The sequence below is a fragment of the Grus americana genome, chromosome 10 (assembly GCF_028858705.1).
Source record: "Grus americana isolate bGruAme1 chromosome 10, bGruAme1.mat, whole genome shotgun sequence".
Classification (NCBI taxonomy): domain Eukaryota; kingdom Metazoa; phylum Chordata; class Aves; order Gruiformes; family Gruidae; genus Grus; species Grus americana.
The window spans coordinates 17,480,726-17,507,486 of record NC_072861.1 but is presented as its reverse complement, the minus strand read 5'-3'; the positions used below and the strand labels follow the sequence as shown (position 1 = coordinate 17,507,486).

Genomic DNA, 26,761 nt, shown 5'->3' with positions numbered 1-26,761 from the left:
ATGATATATTGTGATTAAGAACATGCTACAACGGCCCTTGTTCGAAAAGTTATTAATACATCAAAAAGATGCCACAGTAATGGCCAAAATATTAATAGCAATCTGTGGACTTTTTCATGTGAAATCTACATTTGCTTTAAAAGATTTCACAGCATTTGTTTACATATGAATTAAGCCACATTTTACTAAGAAGTCTCAATAATATTGCAAAAATATACTCCTCCACTGACACATACACAGTGATCCTACACTTAAGGTAACCATTGAATAGTCTTTTTTTTTTTTGCTAGTTGACAAATATTTAATTCCTTCTGTAGCATCAGTTAGCCATCATCCCACTTTTTCAAGCTTTATTATCTACTATTTACTGTATTTGTTTCCAAACACAGTATTTTGGTCTTGATAAATAAGGCACCTAGGTAATCATGTAATAGTTTCAAAGTTTCCTTCAAACCACTGGTAACATATTGACACTCCGTATCGACAGAAACCATTCACAACCATGCCTAAAGGTTTAAGGCAACAGTTTTGCAACATCCGAGTTTACAAAGTTTTCCTCTTCATTTTTTTTGCAATTAATTATTTGTTGCTCTAGCTATTAAGAGACCACAGCAATAAAGGACACACCTTATGGCCAAAACCATAGCCTCAGCAATTTCATGTCTATTGAAACCTTGCATTTCTTAAGTATGAGATTGAAGGCCAATAACAACATGTAAAACACCCACACATCAGCTCAAGTGCATAAGACACCAATACATTTACCAAGTTGTCCAGACTGAAATCTCTCACACTCTTGAGGCTTAAACTTAAAAGCCAAGGTGACATACTGCTAGTAAAAGGAATTCACTTCACTCCAACAGAGGGAGCTGAATGGGCAGAATGAGGTTCTGAGCAAACCAAACCTGAAGTTCTACACTTCAAAGTTAATTAAAGCAAGATTTTATTCTCAACACACCTCTGGTAACTTTTACACTAGAAGAAAAAGTAGATGTACCATTTATTGACATCTAAAGTCCATTATGATGTTCTGTCCAATGTTTAAAAGTAACTAAGTACTCTGGATAGTCCTAAGTCCACTTTTACCACTATCAGATGTTCCATGAGCACAGCAGTAAAAGCACAACTCGTACAATCAGGTATTTTTAGCTACAAAAGGCTGTTTGCCAGGTTTCTCGCTTTTAGAGATTAATCTCAGGTAAGATGTGATTTTATTCACAGATGCACTCTTTTGTGGGTATTATTTTAAAATAATAGATTTTAGTGCATTAAGCAAAGTATGCCCACTTCAATAAAGCTCCTGGTGTTTCAAAGCATTTTCGCCCTTCTATTAAAATACAATAAATTAAAAATCCATGCTTCAACTAAACATTATCTATGTTAACCAGAGAGGGCAATAGTAGATCTTTCAAGATCCATACATTTGGACTTTTTTTACAAACACATTTTGAAGCAACTTCTTTTGAAGACAACTGTTTCTTTAAGCCAATTAAGAGTTTCACATTCACTCCTTTCTATCGGGTAAGGATTATAAAACAGAGAAGGATGGAAGAATTACTCAGTGTGTAACCAAAAAGACAAATTCCTGCTCAAGAAACCAGATCTGACAACAGCTAATTTACAATCCAATGAGAGAAAATAGAAAAAATGCACAAAGATGTAGGAAACAGATAAAGATTAATATCAAAATGGAACATAAATCACATGTTTAGAGATTATAGCAGACGATTGGGGAAAGAAGGCAACAGCAGACAGCATAGGAAAGGTTTTGAGGAATAGTCGGAAGGAGTAACATTTACTTCTAACACAGCAAGAAATATGCTGCTCTACATGCACTTGCAGTGTGAAAAATAGCTTAAGATTTCTGAAAGAACAAAAGTAATAAAACTTACAGAACACAGCAGAAGAACAGATGAAACACTAATCAAAGATCATTGAAACTGAGTACATGTATGCACAATAAGAACTGAATTCCTCAAAGTCAGTGAATTCTACAGTTTTGCTTCAGGACTGAACACTCAAGTGATAAAATTGGTTCAAAATGGAATGTACCAAAAAGCAGCACAGGGCCATGACAACATGGCCTAACGAGGTTTGTACCTTGCCCCCAAATACTCCTTTTTCCATTCAAAGGAGCTCTACATTAGTCTCCACATCATGTGAGATCAGAAGAAAGCATGGGACTTTGAAGTACAAACAGGAAGTAGCCACTTCTCTAGCACCTGAAGCAGCATAGATGGCAGCTTGTACAAGGTAAGCATGGCTGCTGAAGGTCTCAGCTAACATTGGACAGTTAAAAATCACTATCATCTATCCACTGAAATGAGAATATTTGGAACATTTTCTCAAGCTGTCTGCAGTCTAAGGAAGGCATTACTCAATCAGGTAGCATGTCAAACTGAAAGAACTGTCTCCAAGAAACTGTCTCTTTTAAAGAAAAGCCTGTATTCCGACGCATAGTTCTACAGGAATAGAACTTCCCACTAAAAAAAAAGTTAATTCATGCACATGAAATGCAATGGATGCCCTAATTAAAAACGTAGAATCAACGAGTCTGAATTTTAAGCAGACAGAAGACAAAAGGACTTGGGTCTTTCCAGAGACAGCTCCCAAGAGAGTCACAGAATGTGCTAGAGACAGTAAAAGGTCATCAAGACCAAATTCCTTTTAGTAAACTGGAGAAAATCCTATATTCATCCAGTATAGAACTGAATTAATTTTTCTACTCAAGCCTGCCAATTTTGCATTTTGATTATACGGGGAACGATTCCTAAATGAAGTCTGTCAGCTAGCAGTTTAATACAGGAAAGTGTATCAGCATTACATAACGCTTCAACTTTGCAGAAAATGGTATGAATGAAGAACAGAAACAGGACAATCACAGAACAGAAGACAGTTACTATCTGCTCAAGACTCTCACTGATCCTGACAGAAGCCTAACAGGACAACACAAGATGCCTGTAAGACAAGTTCTTCCTGCCACGATACTTTCCACACCATTTGGTATCCAAATTGTGTGTAGTATTTCTCTGCAGACACAGACATTGGTGTATCAAATCCTTCTGAATGAGCAAATCTATGATGTAACAGTTCTCAACTAAATATGGAGTCAAATCACAGAAGCAGAAGACCAAAGAACTACAATTAGATAAGGTAGATGTTCTCCAGCAAGACAGGTTGAGAGTACTATCTGAGTATAGCTTCACTTCCTAAGAGTCCAGCAAGAATTCTCCCGTGGTCCTTTAAACTGAGCCTTCCAGAAACACACGTGTGCACACAGACACACGTTAAGGAACTTCAGGATGTATTCAGTCAAAAACTTCAGCAAGTTAAACAGTACAGCCATGTGTGCTTGTCGTATTTTTTAAAGCTAAAAAGTAAATGTTATTAGGAATAACAACTTACCGGTGCTTCAACCAAGAGCAGTTATTTTGCTTACAGTGAGTAAATCAATTCCTCAACACATCTGTAGGGAAAATGATATATTAAACACTTGAATTAAAAGAAAATTAAAAAATAAAAGCTTAAAGGGTCTAGAAGACCAAAGCACTAGCTTAAGACTATTACAAAAGCCCTATCCTAAAAAAATACCCCCCAAAAAAAACCCCCACAAACTTTCCCAGTAGATCACAGCATATGGTACAAAAGACATTTTTTATAAAAAATTTGAAGTATCACTAGGCAACCTGTTACCAAACAGGCTGTGCAAACCACCCATAAAATTCAGACCCAGTCCTGCACACAAATCCCTTGAGAAACAAGGCAACAACAACAACAAAAAAACCCTTTCTTGATATTTTTAGAAGATCAATTGGGCATCAAGTGCAAGTATGCTGAAAGTAAAGGATGTGTCCTTCACATTAAAATAATTAAAACATTCATTTTACTAAGAGGTGGTATCAGCTAGATACAGTATAATTATTTAACACAGTAATATGGAACAAATTATCTATATATGGGCAAGGCCCAAATTTGAAAACTCAACGTGAAAATGCTTATTGGCAATCCACATCAATAAACATTTCATCAAAATCACCTTAAGCAGAGGTAGTAAGATAAATTAAGACCTAAAACTCTAGAACAACTCATGAACCCCTCTTTTTTACTGTAAATTTCAATTGCATGAAGTCATCCACTATCATGAGTGATACAAGTTATCCACCTAACATGTACAAGCAAACAGCTTCTCTCGTGATCTCTCAGAATCTACTTATACTAGAATATAGCTTCAAATACATAAAAATCATAGTATGCATAATATTCTACAATCTTCTAAATTCTCCTCTTCAAATTGATAGCTACTCAGATGTGTAGAAAGAACACTGATGAACAGCATTGCAATTGCTTTGTTGATGTAATTTACTTGAAATTATTAATGTGAAAAAGATCCCTTTAGAAAGGGGAAATGATAAAAAAATTGTAGTAGTAAACTGACACAAACATGCAGAATATCCAAATGAATATGAAATACAGAGGTTGAAAACATGCATTTAAAATGTGATCCAGCAGCTGCTATGAAATAGAAGCACAAAACTGAAGTACTTCTAAAATGGTGGATGGGCACTTTGTAGAAGAAACACAACATGGTTGCCGAACTTTGATCACCAAAGAGGCAGCTATCAGTCATGCAAAGCAAAGACATGAGCTAGATACATAGGTTTACTTATACCCTTTAAATCTCCTTCTGTCCTATGTGTACCATTTCACTCAAAAAAAGCCACTTAAACTACAATTTAATATATGAAGGCTAGGTAAAGTTAATGACTGAAAGATTTTCAACTTCCATCTCTCAGCCATTTTTAATAGTTTACAGCACAACTAAACATACACCACCTGAATTCAAGTTGATTCCTGTTTTCTTTAATTCTAGAGTTAGCATCCAGTTATGGTAATTCCACAGAAACTTTCATGAGGATACTTTATATGACTTGATATCACCACGGAAGAACAGCTTCCGCTGCTGAAAAAGTTACTAAGACTCGACCAAAACACGTTCTTCTGACCTCAGCAAATTTTGTGAAAGGAATCTAATATTTGTCAAGGTAGTATCACTTAGCATTAGTAAGACTTCTCTAAAGTGAAGGGATGAACCAAACAATGAAGTTTTGCAAAACCATCACCAAGATGTTCATAACGTATTACATTTCATTCATGTGATCACATGAGTGATCATTTTTGCACCATTATAAAATTTACCACTGTATTTTGAGTTGTGAATTTTAATATCCAAAACCACATTCACTCCCTGAACTACAGAAGGCATTACAAAAGCTGAAGGTTTACGCCAACAGCCATGAACTATAAAGCTAGTAAATACAAGTTTCAGCTGAAAAAAATTAGCCTTTCAGATGAACACCTGTATTTCCTGTTTAATATTCAATTTAGTGTCAAACTAAAAATCTTTATATCAGACTACTTGCCATAATTGTTGTAGCCACATTTGTGATTAAAAAATCCATCTCCAATTTAAAAATAAACATGGATTTATTTATTTTTAAGGTATTTACAGTTGTGGCTTATATTTATTTTTAAATTATAGGATGAGATGCCATGAGTGCAGTACGACCGACACCACATAAAACACGCCTTGCATCACAGGTCCATGATTCCTTCACCAAAAGGCTGGCACTGCTAGCCCTAAGAATCAGGAAAGCTTATGTCCTTTTACAGCATGAGGTGAGGTCAGATGCTCTAAAGCTCTTTACTTGACATCAGATTCTTTCTCAGGATAAATTAAGAAAGTATTTCAGCAATGATGATATGTATCATCACACCAATGTTTTTCTTTATAAGCTGTCAGTGCTACAAATTAATTCATGACAATACTTAATATGGCATTGTATCTCCACAGAGGAATAGCTTCCTCTACTGAAAAAGTTGTTGAGACTCAACCAGAGAGCATTCTTCTGACCTTATCAATCCTCATTAGCATGCTATAGGGTGGTCATGAACTTAAAACTTTCCTCAGGTCCCCAGCAGCATGCATCTAGCCTACTGAGGTCTACCTAAACTAAAGATCAAGCTGCCATTTACTAGATGAAAACATGTTGCTCTTACAAGAAAAGGCGGTTCCAAAGAGCTCACAGAAGTAACAAGGTAGATTTAAAACCGGTTTTATTATAGTATCTATTCAGCAGAAAGAGCATTATGACAATAGAGGAAATATGTAAGACCATTAAGATCAAAGTGCTTGATTTCATATTCATCATAAAACCGCCAAGATGACTCTGCTCTTGAGCACTGTATCTTTTTAAAAGCAGGTCAATTAAAAGTTGCAGCTTTAGACATTTAAGGATTTAACATTAGGAATACAAGTCCCGAGTTTGACAAGTGCAGTCCCGTCATTACTGTCAGATTTTTATGTGAATCAGGTTAGTCTTGCCTTTATCATAATAGGCTGTGCAATATCTGGTGATCCTCTAAACTGAAAATTCACATGGGATTTCAAATATGTTCTGTTGTTCTTCTCAAGGTACCATATCATTTCTAACACAAACTTCTAATTCTCAAACTTCACATCACAGTTACACAATGAAGTTCTAGAACATACCTAACAACCTTGTGGTTAGCTGTGTTTTGTTGCAGGACATCCATGGTGTATATGACTCTTATCTACAGATACTATTTGAATTCCATCTTGCATATTAGCAGTGACTTAGCACAGATAAAGGTTTATTACAACCTAAAGAGACATTTTTAAAAAGCTTATGCAAAACTGGTGTGTGTATATATGACTTCTCTTATACAAACAGGCTGAAGCCTTCATCCAAGCCAAAGAGACCAGCTGACTCAGGCAGGGGTTCACAAGATTCTTATCATGATAAATTATGTAATTTTTAAAAGCAAATTATCAAGGACATTTTTGAGAATCCTGATACACGTCTTCATGAGGACGCCTTACGCTTTGAGGTCCTGAATATGTATCGAAGTACTTTAGCATGGTAAACTGTGAAAAGGAACCAGTTAAGACAGGCAAACAAGATCCCCAACTTTTAATTACACAGTGGTGAAAGCATGACTTAAATGTAACACGTTACTCTAAGTGCAGAACCTTAAAGTGTAAAAAAACAAAGAATAATAATCAAACATTAGAAAGCTGATTTGTTTATACTGCAAGAAGGACAGCAAGATACTTCATAACAACTGGGTGCAGGTTTAGGCTTTTAGAGTACAATTTACACTGAAAAGGTAATATCTAATTTTATTGTATAAAAACAATTTGTTGGAAAGGAAAAGCTTATGAGTGTCACTTGCTAATGAACCAATACCTGGAACTGAAGGAAAAGCATTTCTAAAGTTTGATTAGACTCTATGTCCTTAGTAGAGATGGCAATCCCCATAAGCACAGCTTTATTTTACGTGTTGACATGGTCATTTAAAAAAGTCTTATTTATGAGTGACCACAAAAATCTTAGAAGATGTGTAAGAAGAGATTAACACTACTGTATTTAGTACATGCTAACAGTTTTCAAATGCATTAAAACTTGAAAGAAAATTCAACACGGTAAAACATTGTAGCTTAAGTGTTCAATGTTTATTTTGCTAAACAAAAGTTACTTCCAGGATAATTAAAAAAAGCTAACACAGTATAACATACCTGGTACGCACAGTATAGAATTTTGTTCAAGGTCTTTCACCCAACCAGCCATCTGAATCTTTGGAAGCAAGAACAATATCCAGTAATAGCCTTTAAAGAAAGAAAAAAAAAAAAAACAAAAATAGGTTTGTCTGAAAACAAAGGTACATACATATTCTACCTACAGTTCTAAAGTTCTCAACTGATAGAAACTTTTTCAAAACACAGAAGGTGTCTTACAATTAATAAAAATTTTACCTATAGTACAAAAACATAATATTCTATCCTTGCCAAGCATTAGCATTCAGGTTTCCAAAAAATGAGAAACAGGTCCCGAAAAATCTCCTTCTGCATGAATATCCGAAGTCTAGGGTTATTACTGTTACCTACAAGCTTTAATGCTACAAACTCATTAAGTACAAAGAACAGTTTTTAAAATTCAACACCTTTTCACTAGTGAAGTGGGGCATATGGAACTTCTGGGTTTATATGAAAATACTGTCATTTCCCACCAAATACAATGCATATGTATGCATATACATATATATAAAAAAAAGTAACAATCCACTTATTAAACAGCCTTAGTAAACTAAATTTTATACAGAAGTAGCAGCATAAACGTCACATTATTTTAAGACAGCCTACCCATATCTGCAAAAAAGGCTTTAAAAAAGTCCAGATAATTTATAAAATGTGTCTCCTCCAATTTAAAAATTTGACTTTTTCCTCCCCATCTGTGCAGCAGCAAAAAGGCAAATCCCAAGGTTAAAAAAAAAAAAAAACAACAAGGAAATTAACATACTACCACAAGTTATAACCACTCTTACCTAAGAAAATAAGGGTATGAACAATTCTTCTGGAAACCAGTCAGGAAATAAAGTATTGTTCATGGAATTCTACCTAAAAAAAAAAAGTATGAAAATTTTCAGCATTTTGCTGTAGAAAAGCAGAACAAGTCAGATATTGGAAATTTATTGATCTTTAGGTAATTATTAAGTTAGGAAAAACTTATGATAGTGGTAATGTATCTTTAGAACTCAACTCTAAAAATAAAAGTACGGGTGGCTTTACATACTTGACTGAAGAAAAACACTGCAGATGAAGAGTGACTGACATACAACATGCATGATCTATATTTTTGCATGAATAACCGCAATCTGCTCTTCTGTCTGCCATTAATTTTGAATGACTTAAAGATCAAATGTCTAGCCAATTCAAGATTTTAAGAGTAATTTATCACACAATACCTCTGAAGTCCTTGTACTTTTATCCACATTAAAGTGTTTAGAAGTAGGCTATGCAAAATTAAATAAAAACTCTAGTGATAGCAAAGTAATTTTAAAATGGCTTCTGTCATCAGCTTCTCTGAATTTTGTCATAAGTTACTCGCTCTCCCCAAAAAAGGTATCTCTTTTGCCCTTCAGAATACAGTTTTAAAGCCTTCAGCTTCTTTAACCTTTAATCAGATCCCAAACTATGCTCTTTAACACAAGGAACACCATATTTGCACTACCTCAAGCCAACTTTTCTCGCCTTTTGTGAAAAGGCTTAACGTTTTATTTTGCAGCAGTTATATTTATCACCACTATTACATACTCTAGGAGAAGTTTGGAATCATTCTGTAAATATGTGGGTAAATTAACATTTTAATGTTACATTAAAAGGTATCTAAATATAAATTATAATTCCCATACCTTATATATACAAAAATGCAGAACCATTAAATAAAAAAACATTAAGAATTAAGAGCAATTTATTTTCAGAGACACTTAGGTGCTATTTTATTTTCAGAAGCTGAAAGAAACAGTCAAAGCTATTTTTAAAATTATCCTCTAATATATTTTAAAAAAAGGAGAAAAAAAAGAAAAATACAGCAGACACCCACCTAAAACTAGAACTTTCTTTTCAGCAAAGTGTCTATGTCAGAACCTGTTCTACACTGCAGAACTGTTGCTGGGGGGTTATAAAACCACCATCATACAAATCTAAAATAAAGATACCAAACATTTTGTGTAAAGGTGATAGAAGTCCAATGGTTGCTGAAACTTGTATTTATATTTCCAAAAAAGCCAACTTTCATTGTTTAATTATGGATTTGTATTTGCAGAGGAAGTACCGAAAAATGTAGTTTTACCTCCAATTGCTGTATTTAAAACCCGCACGGAGTTTTATAATCCTGTACAAGCGTACACCAGATAAATCCAACAGATACAGCTATACACAATCTCCAGTTCAAACTAAAGTTCTTAATATTTACCTCTTGCTCTACTACACTGACTTTTTATACATTTGGAATTACAATTTTACCCTTGAACTGGCAATTGCTGAATGCGAGCAAACGTAAAACAAACATCAAGCATTCCATTTAAACTTGCATTTTTACAAAGTCTTGAAATAGGTGTTGTACAACTTCTAAATTATTAACCATCGAAACAATGATAAAAATGCTACGTAAACAGAAATGACTGCAAGCTGCCTGAAAAATGCATAAACTGAATACTAAAACCAAAACTGACACCAAATAAATGCTTTTTAAAAGCTTTTAATGTCACACACAAACCCATTCGTTACCTTATCATGTAATTCATATTTAAGTAACTACCTTTTCTTCTCGCAGTGTCGTCTAAATCACAACTGTAGTATTTTGCCAACTTTAAACTGTAGACTTGGCATGATCGAGTTTTGTTTTTTTTTCAGCTTGTAAGTTTTTGTATCGCCGTTTTAATTGCAAAATCATATTGCACGTAATTCTTAAGAGTTTTCTTTAAAGTTCTGCACCTGAACTGCTGTTTTTCAAGTGAAGTAAATTTCTATCTATTGTTCCAGTAAAGTACTAAGCTGTCTCATCCGCAGCCTCTTTTTTTCTTACTGGTTTAGAAAGAGTTAAAAGCCAACACCCCACAAAAAAACCACCAAGTTTTATTTTTAAGAGAAAAGGACATGGCGTCTTTGTTCTTACAAACTACGAAAACATATCCCCATCTGAGCAGCAATGGGCAACAAACGCTCTTTAAACAGCTACGGGCTTGGGGCTAAACATTTAACTGATGATGTCGTACAGTCTTCACCTCTCCCCCCCTCCCTTTACTGCTGCATTGGAGTTATAAGCTGGTTTGCAGATGCCCCCCTTCCATGCTGCACTGGAGGGGAACAGATCTGCAGCCCCCCCTCTCCTCAGTGCTGCATTGGGGAACCCGTCTGCAGCTGCCCCTGTCCTCCGTGCTGCATCGGGGGGTCGGGGTGTGCGGAGCCCCCTCGGTGCTGCATGAAGAGGGGGGGGAGGGGGAGCGCTCTGCAGCCCGGGAGCCGACGAGTGTCACCGGGGCGGTCGCCGAGCTGGGCTCCCTCTGCGGCACCCCTTCTCCCGCCGCTCCCCCCAAAAACTGCGCGGCTCCCCCCTCACCCGAAAGGGGTCACGGAGACGAACGGGGGTCCCCACGGCTCCCCTCAGGGAGCGGCGAGGGGGGGCAGGGAGAGGCAGGCGCCCCCTCCCCCTCCCGGCTCCAAGGACATTTTGTTTTTCCTCCCAAGGACAAAGGACAATGAGAAGCGAGGAGACTCAGGCACTTACCCGGCGAAGAGCAGCCCCTCGGCAGGCAACGGGGGCCCTGAGAACGGGGCGCTGCTCCCCTCCTCGCCCTGCCCGCGGCGGAGGATGGCCCCGCGCCCGCCCGGCGAGGGAGAGGCGCGGGCAGAGCTCCGGAGCCCGGCGCCATTGCCCTCCGCCCGTCGGCAGCCGCGAGCGACAGCCCGGCTCGCCGCCCTCCGTCGCCCCGGAACCCCCAGAGTGCCGGGCCCGACTTGGCCCCGGAGACCGGCACCAGGGGCGCTCGCCGGGCCTCCCCGCTCCGAGCGGCGGGGAAAGCGCCCGGGAGCCCGGCTGTAGCTGCAGCTGCTTCCCCGGCCATCTTGTGCCGTGTGTGTGAGAGAGTCTCTCCCGTCTCCTCTCAACTCCTTCCTCCCCTCCCCCCCCGCACAACATGGCCGCCCGCTCACTACTCACTGCGGCGAGGAAGGGGCGGGGCCGCGCCCCTGCCCCCTACCTACGGCGCGCGGCGCCCCCTCCCCCCGCCCCGCCCTCGGCTGCGCGCGCGCCGCGCGCCGCTCCCCATTGGCCCCGCCGCGCCCTCCCCGCCAGGCCCGAGCGCGCGCACCGCTGCCATTGGCCGCGCCGCGCCCTCCTTCGACCTCCCCACCCTGGGCCCCGCGCGCACGGCGGCCGCGGCTTCCCATTGGCCGCGCTCCCCGCCGCTCCCCCGCCTCAGCGCCCCGCCGCCGTGTATTGGCGAGCAGCGCCGGCCGCTCCCCATTGGCTCCTGCTCGCCTCCTCGCGTCCCCGCCCCACCCGCCGCGGGCTCGCGCTCCGTCCGCACGAGCCTCTCCGCAGGGGGAGGAGGGCGGCGGGAAGCTCTCTCGGAGCGCCCGCCCCGCCAGCGGCCCCGGGCCCTGCTGCCGTTCCCTCCCCACCCCCACCTGGCCGGGGAGTCCCCAGCTCCACCCCGCCTCATCTCAGTCGTGACCCCGCTTGGTCCGAGCACCGCGTTCTCTTCTAGCCCACGCTTCAGACGCCTACTTCATACCTCAGCCTGCCCCAGGCGCCCCTCGCCAGCCTGCCCCGATCTATAGTGAGGTTCGACACCCCCCCACCCCCCCCGAACTTGGCTTGTGAGAACCCCTCACCTAACGGCCCACTTTGCCACGGCGCCCGACGCTGTCATTCCCACAAACAGTCCCTCTGTTCTCATTAGCCCTCGATAACGCAGCAGCCTGGCCTGGGCCTTAGCACAGCCCACCCCCCGGCCAGGCCTGGGCACCAGCTCCACCTCCCCACAGAAAGCGGTGCCACAAACACTTCTGTGCTCTTGACCCCAGTACAGCCAACTTCCCTGGGCTTACTCTGCGTTGTACACCCTCAACCTCCTCCTAAGCCCCACTGGTGGGCAGAACCAGAGCAACCGCATCACCTTCCTGTCTGCAGCATCAATCTCAGTCCTCATTAGTACGTCTCAAACACTACAGACACCCAAATAAAAGTAGGTATCACGCTTTTTTTAGCCAACACCATAGAAACTGTCTCGTATGCCAACCTCACCAGGACACTGTCTCCTATTTTGACTACTGCCATGGAAACCACTTCAGATACCAGCATGATACAGGGGCATCCCCCACATTCTCCGTCACTGTCATAAACACCTGTCCCCAGCCAGTTGGTTATGATGTTCCTCTGCAAGAGGCACACCCAGCAAACCTGACAGAACAGCATAATTAATATTTACATACTTCAGCAGTCACTTTGAATGATATGCATACCTTCCTCCTTTTATTTGCACAGCTTACTCCATTAAAAGCAGAGAGAAAGGTGTCCTGTTCTTCCTTTTTTATACTAATAACATGGGTAGTTATGGCAGCAAGTAAACCAACAACGCTTAAAATGATTATGGAAGGTGACAGGAGCTAGTCTGGCACTTGAAATCATGCAGTTGGACTTTAGCAGCGATTTCCTGAGCTGGGTCCCAGAAAAGTCAGAACTAGCTGGTCAGCTGAAAAGATTCGCTCACTGATGTCCCTGAGGAGAAATGATTAATTTCATTTAATACAGAGAACAGCCAACCTCCCTGTATAGGATAGCACGGGAGGAACACAGAAATCTACTGACTTGGTGACAGCGGTGATAAGGCAGTTACAGACTTCAAAGAAGGTGGTGGCCTTCATAAAGGTACCACAGCCTCCAGCCAAGGCATCAATGGTGGAGCAAAACAGCAGACACTGCTACTCACTGAAAGAGGGTAAAAGGCCTTTTTTTTTCTCCCCACAAGAAGAAGAATAGAAATTCTAGTCTACAGAGACCGTGGAGAGCAGAAGCCTGTGCTGCAACTTCATTCCCATTCAGATTGTTGCAAAGGCTGATCCTCTTGCTCTCAGTGGAACTACTCACGCATAACTATGTAAAGGTGTTTGCACAGACAGAACCCAGATGCCATCCTCCTTGGAAAACTACCAACAGTGAAGAAAGGGGAAAGGCAACCAAGGATAAGGCAGGAACTAGATAAAAGTAGGGCGCAGCAAAAGCACTTCTACTTACGTCGGCATTTTCAGACAATACTGCACGGTATCAGACTTCACAGCAAGGACCAAGATTAGAAGTTCAGCGTACAACTTCCAGCCTTTCTGTTGCTTCTTCCCAGAATACAAGTACATTTCTAGAAAGAGATATGAAGTGTGATCACTTGTAATAACCACATGAAAAGGAGAAAAGAGATCAGGCATTCAAGACATAATTGCACTTTAAGAGTAGTGTGATTCCAACCAGAAGAGTTTAAGATTGTAACTGAACAAGACCTAACCTGTATGCGCAAACTGTTATCTGATTTTCTCTAACTATACCAGACTATTTAGTATAATAGACTATTCCTCTTTCAAAAAAAAATATTCATGTACATTTACAAACACAAATGTTTTTGAAAGTCACTTACTGTATTGCTACTACATGTAACCAAAAAATTACTGGAAGTCTAATATCCTCATTGAATATATTCAGTGCTGCTCTTTTGCTTCCTGGTCACCAAGGCCTAAAGCAGCTCCAAAAAAGCTTACACAAGTATCCATCACCTCTTCTGTTTCTTGGCTTCAAGTGAGCTGTATGCATGTGAACGTAAGTACAGTCGCTCTCTCCAGAGCTGCGGCACTTGTCAGACAACTTTGCTGTTTGTGTACCGGTAACAGTCTATCTCTTTGCATTCTTCTTTCCTAATGAAACAGTGCTAGTGTCCTTTATCCACATTTTTTTCTCCCATGGTCAGCTCTGTATTAACACAAAATTCTCATTCCTCCTGCCTCTGCGGTTACTCTAATTTTTTTCCCTCTAAATTCAGCATTTCTACACAACTGCAAATTCCTCCATACAGTTTATTTCTTTTCTTTTAGATGACATGCTTTCTTTCTTTGTGTATCATTAGACCAAATACTTCAGCCATGTTTTTTGAAACACATGTCTGATAATAATGAGACAACTTAATGTTTCCATTACTAATTTGGGAACTATTTTTTGAGACTGCATCTGTGGCTAAAATTCTAGATAGAGGCACACAACCACACATTCTGGTACTCACCGAAACTATTTTCTTCTACAACCTTTTTTCCTTCCCCTCAGCTCCCGTGAAGATTGTTATTATCCCTTAGGGACAACATGCACAAGCACACTAATTCCACAGGGCAGTGTCCCTTCCCTAATTGCCCTCTGTACCAGGGGATACCAAAAGATCAGTGAAGAAGCTTGTTCTTGGTGATACATGAGGTGCAAAAGTAGGATACAGCTCTTTGGAGACAGAAATAGAATGGAAGGGTCAGAGATCTGATACCAATATTTGAGAAAATGGTTAAGTATTGTATCTGCCTTTTGAAGTCGAAAAGAGGAGTCAAAACAAGATTGAGAGATGTGCAGTGTCACTGAACTTTTCTTCAAACAAAATTCTATCACTTTTCAGGAGAAATCAATAACAATTTTCTAAGCCCTAAGCCAAACATCGTTTGGATTATTTTGATAAAGAATATGCAAACAGGATATCAAATGCCCTTTGAACACAGCAAGCTGTTTTGTGGTAGGCATTTAACTTCCTCCAAACCGGGTGTTCACAGAAATTGTTGCTTCATCCTGAGTAAAGTATAGTCTTATTTTCTATTTTTGTATATAACCTGTAATATGTTACTAAACCAAACAATCTGTTTTTTTTCTTCTGTTTCCTTCCTCAGTAATTGACTATTAAAATCACAGTAATTGTACAGGCAGATACAAATTACCTTCTCTCACACTTCTGAAAACCTGGGATTTTGAAGCAGCATGCACAAAGACACTGTAAGAGTCCAGCGATGACGGTGCTGCTGTCATCTGTGGACTTTTCACAGCAGTGACACAGAGTAACATCAACAGACAGAAATGTAAATCAAGACAAAGTTCTAAGCATGGAACCAACTTCCCTGTGGGACTGGTGAAGATGATTATGATGTATTGATCCTAGCTAAAGTTTTTTGTTACTATCACAACACAAGCAATAACAGCAGTAAGGATAAAACCCCAATTCTAGCAATCAGCTCATGCTACTCATTCTGCTCTAGGTCTGGAACTGGAATTCAAATCCAGACTTTTGTTCTAGCCTGTAATGAATAATTGCAAACACATCTACACACAGGGAGAACTTTTACATATGCCCTTTTTGTTTCTTGGATTTAACACTGAAAACTAAGATTATGTTAATATGGCAGGTTTGCTAGCACTTTTATGGTGTTCATGTTTAGAACGATGAACCTTGTGAGCAGCAAGAAGAAAGATTTATTACCAAGAATAATTAGAAACAAATTCTTATCAGTGTCATAAACATATGGTAAAGAAAAAAAACCCTTTCAGTCTGCTAAGCCAAATTCCAGTGCTTTTTCAGTTTATTCAAAATGAAGCATTTTTAACCAAGATTCAGCTCTTTTTATTCCTGTTTTCAAAGAAAAGCAAGTTATCAATAAAAAATATAAGGACATAATGGAAGTAAGAAATGGAACCAATATCTTTTGTGGGATTTAACTGTCTTTCCTAAGCAAATTTTTAACTTGTTTGTCACAATGCATCAAAGAATCATTAGTTTCTGTACACGATCTTGTGGCCTGAGCTCAAACTGTAGATCTAAGAGCTCCTGAACAACCCACCCACCTCACTATTTCAGTTTTGCATGAGTTCCTGTATACAACAAGGCAAATAAAAGACCAGTAACTGTTGTCTAGTGAGAGGATTAATTACTGTGCTTTATATTAGCTTGACTAAGGAATATACATGTATTTTTCTTGAGAAACCAAGTCCACTTTTCTTCAGGAGGTTTGAAACTTGAAGTTCTTTGTTATTATTACAGATCAATGTTCAAATTATCCCTTGTCACCCTCTGAACTGTAAGAAATACAAACCATCTCAGTCAAAGTACTTATACTGTATTTGGTCGACATTTAACAGACAGCACTTGCCTTAAACGGCAGTCTGACAGGTATAAAAAAAGTGGGAAAGATACAGTAGCCTGTACCTTCATGAAATCTTATGAGTTTTTTAAACTGTAGACTGTTTGAAACTTAAAGAATTTGGGTGATTTTTTAATAATATGCTTAATTGCTTCTTAAAGTAAGTGACTGGAGCTTGGAACAACAAATCTATTTCTTTACTCCTTTTTTTACCCCCTGCTACTTGTATGAAATGACCTGGTTTTTGAAGTTCAGCTTTTAGGTAACAAACTATTCTGCTTGGTTTGACAAACTTTTATAAGAGGTCAAGGACATGGTAGAAAAAATACTGATTGACCATTTTGCCTGTACCTATTTGGACACTAGAATTTCTGTAAGTGCTAACAAGGTATCACATGTCTCCTTACATGAAAAAGAGTAATGCAACTTTGCTTATGACTGAAGTCACCTCTGAAAGCAAATAAAAAACTAGCGTGCACCTTGCTAGGAACCTTAATACCTATAGCTACAGCATGCAAAGGCAGGTTCTGTGACTTGACTTACACACTTTAACTTCTCTGTACTGATGAAGTTTGCTGCTTGGACACTTGCAGAACCGGAAACATGCAAGGATTAGATATATTGGTAAGGTTTTAAATCTGTTTAAAAGGTAGAAGCTGCAAACAGTGTTCTTTATCTTGCCATAAAGAGAGCCATACCCAATCTTAAGTTTCAAAATAAAGATATTGCTTTCTCATTTTCCAATATGTCACACAATTGGTACAAAAAGAGTCAGAAGAGACTGTTTTGTAACTTTTAAGCAAAATCATCCAGATATTTGGATTTTAAATGTAGCTGGGGAAAAATAAAACATTTTCAGAATATCTAGAAAATTAAATAAAAATTATTATTAATTTCAACTCAGGAAATTTGAAATTCTAGCCTGATTACTTCCTTGTGCAGATATAAAGTTCATTTTCCAAAGCATTCATGTCTATCTTTGACATTTATTTGCTGCAAAAGTGAGCCAGTAAAGCTTGACTGCTTAGCACAAATACGTGTTTACACAACAAAATCAAGGACCAAAAAAACCCCTACTATAAGTTCTAATTTTTCTTTTTTACTAACTCCCCATTTGAGTTCTAGTGAAGAGTTTGCAAAGTTTAGATTATAACAACAAATATACTTTTCTTGGTAAATCTCCTTGAAAGTTTGGAGGCACAGGAGCTTCACACTAGCCTTGCAAACGCGATGAATTTCACTCAAATCGAACAAGATGAATTACAGCTACTCTAGAACGAAAAGAAAAACAACCCAGGCCTCCAAAAACACAACTATAGAACCAGGAATTTTATTTCAAGCAAGTTTCAAGCCTGTTTCCATAACAATCTTCATTCTTGTCTCTTGTGTTCAGGTAGCACTGTAGGGCATTTTATTGATTGCTATATAATAGTTGAAAAAATGATGCATTATTCAGCAAATTGCCACATGCAGTGAAAAGAAACTGCCTTTTTTCTGAAATCTTACAAGCATATACTTTTTTTATTTTATAGACAGTCTGGCAAAGCACTGAATCACCCTGTCGTACTGTACCATATATGTAACAGAGCAGACCCCTTATATTTGTAGCTCAAAACAAACTTCTTCATATTTGTCAGCACTTGTTAGATGCGGAGTCCAATCAATTTTTGATGTAGTGATACAGTATCAGGGACACACTTGGATGAGAATGTCACCGGAACAGAAATAGCTTCTGTGTCAGACTGATGTTTCCCATGAGCTTTTGTATTTTCTTCCAACAGTCTATTTGCTATAAACTGGCTCCTGCCAGAGCTTCATCCAGCAAGGAGCACTCATCAGCACAGGGACTAGAGCAGTTTTGTGTGTGTCAGACACGGTCTCCGTCTAAACTCGAGAATTAGCAGCTTTAACTGTTGCAGGCAAAGATTTGCGTGGTGAAACAAACACTCTCTCGCTCTGACCAAGCCATTAATGGTGATAATCTTGTCCTAGCTTGAAATCATTCACAGTGCGCTTTTTTTTTTTTTTTAATATTTAGTCAAAGATTAGTATTAGAAGGTGAGCTGGTAAGAAAACACAAGCAGCCCAAGAAAACACTGTTAGTACAGTCCTGTCGCAAAATGAGGTCAATGGCTTTTTGTACAATTAAAGCAGCAAAGGGAACACAAGACATCTTGGGACAGCACTTGATTACTGTCTGAAAAATCTGACTGCAACTTTCACTACAATTTCACCCAGTAGAAGACCTGATCAAGATTCTATGTGCCCAAGAGATGACTTATTTGCTTCAAGATTGAATAGTGGATTTAACAAGTTGTTACCTCTCTCTACAAATGTGTCTTGTTTTAAGGTCTGGAAACATTTAGATTAATAACAAAAGCTGGGATTTTGATCTCTTCTTGTTACTCCAAATGTATGGGTCTTAAGTTATGTGCCTGTGCCTTTAATTCAATGCTGCGTAATTACATTTAGGTCAGGGGAATCACTCCAGGTTTTTCTTGGTGTGTCTAAACGGAATGTTGTCCTAAGGATTTGAAAACATATGAAGTGAATTTAGGAATGAACATGTATGTCAGTACTTGGAAAATGTAACTGCCATGGACTAACCCAGTCTATAGAAGGGAAAGAGAACATAAAGCAGAGGTCTCTGAATTCCAATAGTAAGAGGAAGGAGGTATAATTGCATCATTATTCTTTGTATTTTCCCCAATGTTTCTTTTTCTCGCCTATTTTTATTAATAATGGCAAAAGGAATAATATAAATTAAATTGTGCTAGGTACTTCACCTCTCATTCATCTCCTTCAATATACCTTTAAAACCTTTCCATAAAACAGATTATCAAGAGACCAAATGTTAGACTTAAGTAGAAGCAAATAGGTCAAAATATAATGCATTTAATTGGGAAAAATATCTAAAATTTTCTTGTAACAAACCACACGTTACTGGTATTAAGCAGCACTTTTGAACAGTCTGACCTAGTGTATAAGATAAAGGAGACCATAAAACACTTTAGAGGAAAAAATGTATGGGGAACATGAGTTTGTACATGTAGGAGATAAAGTCAAATGCTTGAATAATTCAGAATCATAACATGGACAAAAATGAAACACTGGGACTTTAATAACTGGCACCTTTTTCTTAAACTCCAATTATTAAGATATTGTGCTCCTGGCTAGCATATCAGCACCTGATAATGAATATTCAGGGATAGTACTTTTGCTGCATGAACAAAAACTATTCTGTTCAAAAGATTAGTAAAGGATTATCTTTATACATATATATACACACATGCACACACACAAAAGATAATGGAAATTGGAACCAAAAATGAAGTTAAAAACAATTATTTAAATGCAGAAAGTCTACTCAAGTGATGTTAATAAATGGAATTAAGCACAGGAAAAAATATAACCTAATTAAGACATTCAGAAAGACATATTAGTATGTGCTAGAAAAGTAATTTTTAGATATGAAAATTATTTTATGCTTTATATTATCATTATAATGCACAGTCTTGCATGAAGAAATCAAAGATGTGCATGAAATTCATACTAGAGCTCTGTACTACGTGTATTGCTGGTCATCAGTGCATACTGCATTCAAGTTACATTTGACCTGAGGATTTGGTGTAACCCTAGCAGAGAATAAAAGGGCAATCAAGAAATTAATGACCTTGAGGTAGCAAAAAGGTTTCTTTACATTGCTTTTCTGTAAAGAAGGAATCGCTGTCGCAGAGAAACCTTTGCAGGTGACACGCTTTAAAAGGAAAAGCTCTGTTAGACCCAGAGCAAGGAGATCAAAGACCTCACAGAATTAAACTACAGTTAACATGACAGAGTCAGACTTACTCTTGGTTTTAAATATGACTAATACTTTTTGCAATCCTAGTTTGGATTTGAATATCACGGTTAGAAGTTATCAAGTCTTTTGTGAGCAGCCGAAATAACGAGGCCTGCTTTTCTGATAGGTGACAGCCTGCGTACCCAACTAGCACTGCACTGCTGCAGCATCCCCACTCCTGCGCCATATTTGGGCAGAGGCTGCGATATTTCTGAGCTATACATTACTGACCAGTCATCTGGCACATAGATGCCGATTGCTTGGTCAGCAAGGAAAGCAAAAAAAGATAGCCTTTGCACTCATTTTGTAGTTCGTTCTTTAGCAGAAGCACTAATGCGTCTCTATAACCTGCAGCCTCCCCTAAAGCTCGGAAACTCTAGAACTGAGATTTGTTGAAACTGAAGATCAGCTCAAAAGCTCAAGGCCTCTCACAGCACAATTTCATAAGCCCTGCCTCCTTAAGAAGCCAGGATAAAAATACAGCTACATGAAAAATAAATGAGCAGCTTTCCTGACTCTGAAACCAGAAAATAATGACACAAAACCAAAATCAAATGCAACAGTATCTCTTGTATTCCCAAATGCCAGCATTAACGTTCCCTCTCCCAGCTCCCAGAGACTTGTTAAACAAATGAGTCTTATAATGTATTTTGCAAGTGAAAGATCCCAGAGTGGAGAAAATAAACTCCAACACCGAAGACCCTTAACAAAAAGGCTGTTGCTTGCTCTAAGAGTTTTGCACTGAAGGGTATTCAGTCTGACCTTGCTCCTGCCACAATCAGTTTTTTCTCTTTTGATCACATGAATGGTTCAGCAGCACTAGCAGTAGTCTGAGATTTTAGATCCAAACTAATGTCTCAACACCTGTGAGTCAAGTCAGCCTGTGGAAGTCAAAAAGAGCCAGTATCGTGTGTGCACAGACCAGTCGGACATCTTTTTATACTAGAACCAATACTGTATTAAAACATATCTGATCTACTGCACTTTCCCTGACCACCTCAGCTCTGTCCCCACGACACTGGGTGCACAGCCACGCTACCGTCCTGGTTACCCTCGCTACAGGCTCGGTGGCATTTTTGGAACCACGTGACACTTCTAAAATTATTGATGTCTCCTGGAGAGAGACCTGATTTTGGTTGTACACTGTGATCCCCCCCAGGATAATTTTTCCCCTTTTTCCTTGTTTTTCTTACTCATTGTTATTACTTTTATATCTTAAGTTTAACAATAAAAGCCTTTGGACTGAAAGAGGGTGGAGTGAATAAGCCTCTTGATTAAAACCAAGGAGAAAACCTTAAAATACAGATTCCCATGAACCCAACATGTCTCCTCCCGCTGCATTAATGCCGCTTCACGAAATGGCGACTGCCTCTGTAGACAGCTGCCTAAAAACGCAGGCGTCCCTGCAGGAAACCAGAAATGCAACTTTTTTTTTTTTTTAAGCTTTCATTTTTCTCTCTTTACATTCAGTCCCTCAGGGAGCCCTCAGAGCTCTCCGCAAAGCCATAACCTGACAAACAGAGAAGCAAGGGGGTGCATAGAGAGCTCTCCTTGTGTGTGGACCAGCCATTCCCATCTGCCTTCAGCTTTTGGAAAACACCCGGGACCCTTCCCCACGCTGGCATGAGGCGAGTGGGTGCGTGCAGCCTGGGCTGGTACGCAGGGCTCTGGACTCCAGCGCCCTGTACAGTGCAAATAAATCTGCTGATTCAGCCAGTATCACCAAGATCTTGTGTTTCCAGAATTTTCTCCCTCCGCTTCCCAAATATAAAGGGACTTTTGTGCTAAATACTGAGCTGGAGCACTGATGGGCTCCGTATAGGGCGCCATGTGGTATTTGGTTTCTCGCTACAGTACATGTTTTTATAATGATGGGGGAAGGGAAGGAAGGGAGCTGCTCTTACCAGCATGCCAATAATCTGTTGCAAAGGACTGGAGCGCTCAGAGCCAATTAGTCCTGAACTTAACCATTTAACTGCTGAAAAAACTCAAGTCTCAGGCACAGACTCTGTGAGATTAGAGACAGAAAATACTGCATGGGTACCCAGGGCATCGAGCTCAGTGCAGATTTGTTCACAGATGCATTTTTCTACACTTCAGTATAGATTTTTGATAAACAAGCCGACCACCGAAACTCTCTCAGGTCACAACATGAAAAGGTGGGACAGCTGTACCCAGAACTCCTACACAGCACAATAACAAAAGCTGGATTTGTCTCAGGATCCATGCCAGCCTGTGGTGGAACCATGAAAGCCACCCACAGGAGCTGCACTGGTGATACAGATTTCAGGTGGGTACAAGTCCCTGCCATGGCAAGGGCAAACTCATGCAGCCCACCATGGGGTGGGAAGGGCCAGGGTGCTGCCCTGGCAGGGGAAACCTGGCTGCACCACCACAGCCTCTCTCAGCAGCACTGCTGTGGACCCAGAAACACCAAGTGTGGCAAGCCCTAGGAAGGCGATGGCATGTCTCCCTCTAAATGTGTACGTCTCCATCATCCCTGGGCTGTGCCCAGACACAAAGACATACTTTGGACCTCCCTGCACCAGCCTTGTTTTTCTAACCCCTTAACTGCATTAGAACAAAACCTAAAAAATAGTTCTTTTTATATTCTGCAGTTTAATTTGTCATAAACTTTTAATGCCCGAGGCAGACTAGCTCATGGCTTGTTGTGCACTGCCGAACAAGCCAGGGAAGAAGATGCATGGGGAATTCCCAGCCTTGGTCTTTTTCTCCAGGGGCAAGTCTGAACACAGCCAGAGAGTACAAGACAAATTCGTCCTAATGCAGAGCAACAGTAACATGCTCCCACTTGACCCGGCAGGTGGGTAAACCTATTTTTGTGCTTTTTTTTATTCCATGATGTACCAGATAATATTGGATCAGACTCTCAGAGATGCCAGGAAGACCATCAGGGTTTGCACAGCATGATGAAGCACCCTTGTACACCAAAAGCAGACTCTCCACCCCAGCTCATCAGCCCTAGCTAGAAGCACAGTTTACTTGCTTGGGAGAGGCTGTACTAGCGCTGCAGGGCTGCTTCCAGTCCAAGCAAGCGCTGCAGTATACATGAAAGGCACACTCCTACACCACTCGCCTCTCTGATGGATGAAAATTAAGTTAAACCTCTCTCCTTGCCGTGGAGAAGGTCCGGTGCACGTGGAAGGTGCCTGCTGCTCCACCTGAAGGGCTAAAGCAAGCCTGGCACACACCCACTTTTAAGTTCCAGGAAGAATTCTAGCTACATTAAAGTATAACTTCACATTCAAATTAAAAACACTGTAGAGTGAGGAAAACGTATTGCTAAGAAAACAGCAGATTATTTAGGCATGTGAGCTGTCAGAGCTCTGGCAACACAAGAGCTCTCTTGTTCCTGTTGCCTCCCACAGCTGCATTCACTAAATATATCCTGGGCAGAGAACTGCGTTTCTCCACCCCTTCCTCAGCCCAATCAGGTTTGCACAAACACCACCAGGCTCCCTTGGGACATGCAGTCAGGCAGCAGCGATGCCCTACTTAGAGGCATCATGAAGGACAGAAAAGACTAATGTGTCTGCAACAGGGTGAAATTGTTACATCCACCGGGTTATTTTGAGAGGGAGTGCACGCAGCTGATCGATAGTTAACTGTTAAAAACAGGAGGGTTTGTTCTCCATAAGGATACGCCTTATTTGTATGTCAGAATCAGTTACTGGAAGTTATTCTCTTCAGATGATTTTTAATAGCTTGTGGAATAAAAGCACTGGTGAACTCTAATTCAAGCAGAAGAAGAACAGTTACCTCTAAATCTGCCAGGAGCTGATTTTTTTTTTGATATTTTTTTTTTTTTATAGAGGTGAGCAGTGGTCTTCAGTGCCTTGGGGACCGGCTGGCCAGCAGAGAGCAATCCAAGTTTTACCTTCCATCACGTCAAGGCCATATTGTCTGATCATATATCTGCCTCTGGAGGACACCACCCCACCCCCATGACTAAATTTCCATAGGGCCAAGGTGCTTTCCCCCATCACCTCCATTCTGCTCTCCACATTACTCCCATCCTCACCTTACATCTTTTACTTGCAAGGACACAGATTCTTTGGCCTGGCACAAAGGAGCCTTGGTCCCAACTGCAATCTTGAAATGCTGCTGCCATCACAGCCACAAAGAAAAGGAAGAGCTTCCCCTTCTGATATAGTTAATTCTATAGTGGATCAAATTCTGGCAGAAAAAGAGTCATCTTGGTGGCCTTCCTTGCTTTCAAGCTGTGAGCCAGCAGGGATTTTGACCCTCCTGGTCCTTGCTCCTTCCTTTTCTCACAGTTCCCTATTTCTTCAACACCTCCAGCTCCTCTAGCAGCAAAGCAAATTTGACAGAATCTGGTCAATTTTTCAAGCTTTCTCATTTTAAGAAGTCAGTGGGAACAGACTGTATCTTGCAATTGAACCTCACAGGAGGGAGAATTAAATATCTCATGCATGACCTTAATCCGTAGGATTTTGTAGATAGTTTTCCTTGCAATCTCAATACTCAGGGCTTATCATACATTCAAATCATATCTGTAGCCCTAGAACATTTTGCAACAAAAGGAACCCAAATTCATTTTGATATAATTATGCAGTCACAGGAGTCACATGCTTGCTGTGGAATAAATATAAATACTGAGCTTTTGGGAATAACTGGCAGACTTAAATAAAAATGTAAAAAAACCCCAAGAATGAAAGTTTTCTATTATATACAGAAAAAAAGATCAGTCTTAGATGTCAAATTGCAGTAAAGGAAAATGGCACAATGTATGTATGAGGAGTCTTTTAATATCTCCTGTTTTCAATCTGAAAAAAATAAAGCACCTAAACTCATATTTAAGCATCCATATAAAGTACGTACCTTATTTTCAAAAGTAGTAATATCATTTGAGGTATTTAAAACCTTTGAAATCAGACAATTCATTCCCAAAATGGCCACAGGTCCCTAAGCTTAATCAAATAGTTGAAAGCTAGAAAAGTCAGGAAATTTTGCTGCTTTTTATGTCTTTCCTACATATTCTCTCCTTCTCTGCTTTTCTTGCCTTCTTGAAACAAATTGTCCTCAAAGACTGTTCTAATTTTGTATTTGGAAATTGTCACTATTTTAATTAGCGACATTGCTGGAGAAGAACTACACCCTGCTGCACCGGCTGTACTGAAAACGAGCCTTGTTCGCTGGGGACAGAAGTGGTTTTGCCTGCTCTGATCTCATAAGGTCTGCTGGATCCTATGGATTTCTGAGCACACGTAGGAAGATGTGTTCTCATCTAGGTGCTTTTAAGAAGGAAATACAAAACGTGAAACCAGATGTTAAGACTGAGCCACAAAGGAGCCACGGGAGCATGAGTTACCTTCAACAATACTGCAGTTCTAAAAGCAAACAAAGGCATGAGAGACCAGGGTGGAAGGTTTCATTCCTCAAACAAGACAGTGACTCACCCACATTCCCAACTGCTCACACAAGGGAGGCAAACCCTCCTCCTGGCAGACCGGATCCTCTGTGTTTTACTGTGTGGAGTAAATCCCAAGCAAAGGCAAGCCGTGGTGGTGGCACATTGCAGCAGGCACGGCACGGGGCCAAATCTGTTTCAGAAGGGGACCCTCCTTTGCAAGCCTCTGTATTAGCTTGCCTTGAAAAAATTAAGAGTTCAGAAGTTCTGCTTTGCACATCTGAAAACACAATGAAAAGAAAAAGGGCTACTGCTAACAATTGCTTTTCAAGAGCCAAGCTCATCTTTTCTTAGATACTAAGGTTTTCTAAAATTGCTAAGAGGCAGTAGCTGACTTAAAAAACCAACCAAAACCAATTAAAGGACAGATAAGACAAGTCCAAAGTTTAACTGAACAGAGAGCCAAGCAGTGCGTAAGGTGGGTAAGGTGCTGTTTCTAACCATCTAATTATCCATATGGGAAAATTTGACCTAGGGTTAAGGAAACTCACCATCCTAAACATCTGCTCAGTCATTCCCAACATAACAAGGCAGACTTCACTGATGAAGGACAAGCATATTCCAGGTGACAGACAGCATGCAGCCAAGCTGCTAAACATGCCCAGCTCCACCCCTCCTGTGTGGCTCTCCGGGAGGTGAGGAGTGAGGTCCAGGTCCCCCATGGCAGGGACGTCAGCTGAGCTCCTGGGTGGCAGCAACGGAGCCAGCAGCAACAGGGAGGAGGAGGAGGAAGAAAGTCTGGATGCAAGGAAACAGGACCAAAAAGAAAAGGAGCACAGAAAGCAGAGAACATTGCTAATTTTCAAGAGAAAATCCAGGAAGCAACATCTTTAACTGTAAACCTCAGAGAGGTTGTGGTTAGGAGACAGACATTGTGTGGCTACAGGGAGAGCTATACCTC

General features: G+C 40.3%; 1 protein-coding gene across 9 annotated transcripts in view; it reads right to left on the bottom strand.

The window, feature by feature from the left end:
* CHD2 (chromodomain helicase DNA binding protein 2) overlaps positions 1-26,466 on the bottom strand; it is an 87,562-nt gene extending 61,096 nt beyond the window's left edge. For 4 of the 9 annotated variants that reach the window (XM_054837182.1, XM_054837181.1, XM_054837189.1 and 1 more), the window contains exons 1-4: positions 11,148-11,574; positions 8,404-8,476; positions 7,598-7,687; positions 3,406-3,466 (exon numbers count right to left, since the gene is read on the bottom strand). The gene's annotated coding sequence lies outside the window, so the exon portion shown is untranslated. Of the gene's footprint in view, positions 1-3,405; positions 3,467-7,597; positions 7,688-8,403; positions 8,477-9,461; positions 9,562-10,178; positions 11,121-11,147; positions 11,575-12,256; positions 12,328-13,658; positions 13,777-25,849; positions 26,081-26,351 lie in introns of those variants that run through there. The other 5 variants (XM_054837184.1, XM_054837185.1, XM_054837187.1 and 2 more) reach the window with 5 other exon arrangements.
* Between the last annotated feature and the right edge of the window lie 295 nt (positions 26,467-26,761).